We start from the raw sequence: 5655 nt of genomic DNA on the forward strand, positions 1-5655 counted from the left end.
TACGAGGGTGGCTATGTAATATTTTTTTTACAATACAATTGGAAATAAATATCAAATTAAGGCAGTTTACTACATTTACATCATTTTAGTCTTATTAATGTTTTATTTAAATGTTTCACGATTAATATAATCAATTATTCTGCAATATGAAAAATATATATTCTATCAAATTTTTTTTTTGTTTTTTTTACCTGTCATTAACGACTACATGGGGGTTTGTCAAATTTTTTCGGACCTTTCTTTTGGTTCGCGAGGAAAAAAGGTTGGGAAACACTGCCTTAGGCAATGCTATAGGTAGAGAACAACCAAATTATCTAAAGCAAAAAAGTACTGACTTTTTTAATACATACCTACTATGTACCTGCATATATTCTTTATTTAATGATGTTGATGTATAATAAATAAAAATATGTTTATTACCTCTGTAACTTGAATTTTTATTTATTTCACCTTTCAAACTCAAAATTAGTAAGAATAAATTAACCGTTACAAGTCGATCAAAATCCTCCATAAGTCGAAAACTCTATAACTCAATTTTTTTTTGGCGTCTCCCTTGATGTTCAAGTTATAGAAGTTCTACTGTATATTGTTTAATGATAATCAACCTTCAATTTTAATGTGATGATTTGAACATTAAAACAAAAAATGTTATTGCTATGTTATCCCTACTTTATCACAGCATCCTTCAACAACGACGACTTATTTACTGCCAACATTTGGAGAGCCTTCACACTGATTTCAAAAATCGATTATAGGACTAATTAAAACTGAAAATAACGAACTGGGTGTTAGATCATTTTTCAAATGTCAACAATGTCCGATTATTCCATTTGGAAGGACAACTTATAGAACTGACAACAAACGAGGAAATAAAAATCAAATTCAAAAACTACTACCAAGAATATTAACTACAAAAGTCAATCGCGCAATATTGTTCAAAAGTTCTGCACAGCATTGTCATCATCGTATTTGTATGAACTGTGACAACACTGTTAACTGAAGAAGAAATCGTGCATGTTACTCAAAGCAGTTTTTGAGTTAATTCTAACCTGATATTACCAAACTTGTTAAAAATCATTAAACTGGTTCTTCACATTAGATTAGTCTTTTTTAAATTGAATGTCTTTGTTTTAATTTGACTAAATGAATTTTTAAATACTATTGATGGAACTGCCTTTTATTGCTTTTATTAAAACTGCTTTACTTAAAATAAGTTTTAATTTAGAAATAGGATAAGAGTTATATAACACTAGGTATATTTAAATTAAAGCTTTCGAGGAGCGCTAGAGAATAATTGATTCTCAAAGTGGGCACTAACGAAATAAGGTTGACAACCTCTGCTTTAAGCGTTAACTCAGTAATAACCTATTGCTTATTGTTAAAAAATATTATAGCAATATGGAAATGCAATAATTTGGCGAAAAAGCGAATTGAAGTATACTCAAACAATATGAACTAAAAATATAAATATATGTATATTCTTACCTATTTCAGATGAATCACCTCGTCGAATTTAAATCTGAAATAGAAAACAGATTATTTTACATTTGCCGAATTAATATTGCAGTAGGTAAATAAACAAAATTTTATGGCATTAATTACACTTTGCAGAATTTGTGCACATTCATACTTTATTGAAATGTTATTTCAAGACTATTCATGAAGAAAACTAATAGGTTATTTAAGCACGTGCAGAATCATTCTAAATAAAATGCCAAGAAAAATTGGCAAATATTTTAAACAAATGCAAATTTCACAAAACAGTGACTTTTACTAACAAGGAAACCTTCCAAAGTAGCGATTATAATATTATTAATCTATTTAAAAATGATGATTGATACGTATTTTTTTGCGAAAGAATATTTTGAAGAGGTGAAGGTAACCTTCGTAATTTATACTTCAGTCTAATTGATATTCCCAAAAAAGACCAAATGGATTAAATTTTACATGAAAAACGGTAAATAATGCTTGTAATCGTCCAATTATGAAACTAAAAAGAAATAACATCGAAGGGTTGTACTTAAAAAAAATCAAAGCAAATAATCTATTAAATCAGAAGAGCGTAAAAAATTACTAAATACACGGTCCAAGAAGTACGTCATACGCTCGTTGTAGCCAACCTATAAGTTTAATAGAAAAAAATTTCAAACAAAACTTGTTTTCTGTTTTAATACAAGAGAGTTACCGACATATAAATTTGATTTACTGTACAGAGTATTCAAAAATAGAAAAACGGTTTCGGTTGGTTTTTAGGTTGTCTTTATTTGAAATAGGTAGCTGTACTCCAGCGTACGTATTGAGAGGTTCGAGGTTCGCATAAGATATGCTGTAGACCAGTGTTTCCCAACCTTTTTTTCCTCGCGAACCATAAGAAAGGTCCGAAAAAATTTGACGAACCCCCTATGTAGTCGTTAATGACGGACAAAGAAGGGCAATAAAATTTGATAGAATGTATATTTTTCATATTGCAGAATAATTGATTGTATTAATCGTGAAACATTTAAATAAAACATTAATAAGACTAAAATGATGGCTATAAAAGTTGAAAACAAGATAAATTTAACAAACTGGTTCTTATGTTTTACATTTGGAAAAACTCTTAATGGGATATTTGTGGCTATTTGATAGAACAAAGCAATTCAAAGTTAGACTCAATATCTGACATCTGAAAATAATGAAATTTATTACAGATTTCTTAACAAACAGGCAGTGAACAATCTGTTTTACAGTGAGTGTGTTCTTTAATTTTTAACTTCCCATTAGGAAGTTATTGTAATTGGGTCGAAAAGTGAAATCGGAATTTTCATTATATTTCCACGTTTTAACATATTAGTAGCATGCTAGCCAATTTTTTTGATGATGTGTGTATGTACGTACGTACGTACGTACGTACGTACGTACGTACGTACGTACGTATGTACGTACGTTCGTATGTCAGCATTTTTTTCGTTTTCGATATCTCAAGAACGGATTGAGATATCGCCCTCAACCAAAATTTTTTCGAAAGATATTATCATAATGAAGATCTGAAAGAAATTTGAACGAAATCGGTCAAGCCGTTTTTTTTTTATAAAAAAAAAAACGAATTAATTACAAACAATTTAATTAAAATACGTTCTAATCTAATCACAACAATGAAGTTACGGAATCAATAATAACGAAATATCATTATTCAAGACAGGGAATAACATATTATAATAACATATTATAATAAAAATTTGTTTATAACAAAATGAATTGTTATAAACAATCGATAAACAATAAAAAATAGTATTTACCAATTGACTGATGCAAGTACTCTATCAATTCGGTTTTCTCAGACGAAATACTGTTTCTTATGGGTTTATAAAATGACGAACTCTCAAACATTGTTTGTTATTTATTATTGTGCCGCGTTTTTTTCAAACTTTAGAAACGAATGTACTTTACAATAACTGTATTATCTAATGGGAAGTTAGTCGTATTAGCACCGACCAAAATGTGCTCAGACCAATTTTTGTGTTTTTGTTTTGTTTTTTTTTGCTTTTGATTTTAATAGCATTTTAAAAAATCCGCCATTACAATATTATTTTCGGGAACCCCTTCTGCAAACAATGCGAACCCCCAGAGGTTCGCGAACCACCGGTTGGGAATCACTGCTGTAGACGATTGAGTTATAGGGTGGTGTGGTGGAGCGAATTACACTTAGTTGAAGGCATGTTCCTGTGTTGCATCAGTATGGATTGAATAATACTGTTAACGGGTGCGTATTGTACTTCCCGCGGCGTTACAGAACTGGTCCTAAATACTGCTAAGCGATTCCCGCTTTTTAAATAACGCCGCCTAATTAATTAACATAACAGAACCTAAACGAGATCGCAGCATATTATTAGTCGCATCGCATCGACATTATTCAATCAACAGAGAGTTATCCCTTTACGCATTTATTTGTGGTCTGGTAGGAGACCAAGCCGACTGAAAAAGACCCAATCAAACAGTCCTAAAACAGCCTAAGGTAGAGGGGTATTTAGTTGGTAGGTTCTGTCAGGAGGAAATCCAACACTACCCAATCATACGGACGGCTGGTGTCTACCTACGAAGATTTTCCCACTTAGACCTAGCAGCCTTCGACTTGTCGATTGTTTTTCATAAGATAAATCCCACATAAACGACTCCAGTAGTTTTTTCAATACTAATAAACAAAATTTATTAGGACATCCTCAACTAACCATAATCATATCTTCAAAGGGTTGCATAACGTTGAAAAGAAGTCACCAGCTTAAATTTATTAATTTGTTATGTACCATAATATTATTAATCCGGCAGTAAACACTCAAGCCGAAACTAAATGAACATTAAATCGAGACTCTGGGCCGCATGATGTCATTGAATATATGCATGTGCATTCACTACAACTGAACAGCGAATGAGAAAAGGACATTACCCAGTAAAAATTAAAATAAAAACCTAGGTCAAACATAACCTGACGTAATTCACTAAAAAAAGTTATAGTTGCCCTAATTTTTTTCATTCTTACTGGCTTTGCTAAGCAGGTAACTAATGTTTTATGTTCTAACGTCATATGTGACTGCACCAGGTACGACGAAAATTTTCTTACTATTTAGGCGTTAGTTGCTATAATGAATTATGCCGAGTGCGCAATTGACCCTATGCACGAAGAGTAGCGGGCAGGCAATTGACCTATAAGATTTGACTGCCTGAAATTGCTTTTGACCGTTATTAACTATCCGTTGTCCGTTTGGATAGGGCGTGACCCCGGGCTATTATGAGAAACCCTGCACCTAACACATACACAAAAGTATTTGTAGATTTACTTTTAAAGTAGAACCATCAGCTTTTTGCTTCATTATTGTGCATGTAAAATAAAAAACCCAAAGGCATGATGAACAGCAATATGGTCTGGTAAACTTTAAACATTGCGGTTTCTTGGAAAGTTCTGTTAATAGTCACTAGTAATGTGTGTATTATTTATTATTGTTAAATGTTTAACATCTACATTTATTATGTTATGTGCTGAAAATTTGTTGTGTTAAGTATATAGTATTATGGTATATTAAAATATGTATATTAAAATATCACCGAAGATCAATGAAACGAGGGAAAATTCATCTGCTAAAACTAGTTACCAGTTTCGTGTCAAACACACAATCGTGAGTGCCAGATATCAAAACCTTTTATTACTATTACCTGAGTCGAAAAATAGGTCTTGTATGAGTCCTGACAGATAACTTTTGCTACTTTCAAAGTCCTTATTTATACTTATTTTATTTTATTTCAATTATAATCCTTTTTTAAGCCTTTAAATTATTTTTCGTGTATTTCATAAGAACTAACATGTACTTAAAATCATGTATACTTTTTAAGAACGGGTCCATGAACAAATTGAAATGATGATTTATGTCTTGGACAAGTACTTTATAGTAATATAATGAAAATACATTATTATTGTATATAAATCGAATCATCCAGCTGTTAACATAACCTATACCTTCTTTCTTTGTATTATATTTCTGGAGGTTTCTTTCGTAATTTAGGATTGATTTTTAAAGAAGTATAAGGAAAAAAAACTATTGCGTGATGGGCCGTACTAAACTGTATGCTCTTATTTGGTGGGTAGATACTGATTACAGCGATGTAGTTGAATTATCGAAAATT

Source organism: Agrilus planipennis, unplaced genomic scaffold (assembly GCF_000699045.2).
Source record: "Agrilus planipennis isolate EAB-ADULT unplaced genomic scaffold, Apla_2.0 scaffold198, whole genome shotgun sequence".
Classification (NCBI taxonomy): Eukaryota; Metazoa; Arthropoda; class Insecta; order Coleoptera; family Buprestidae; genus Agrilus; species Agrilus planipennis.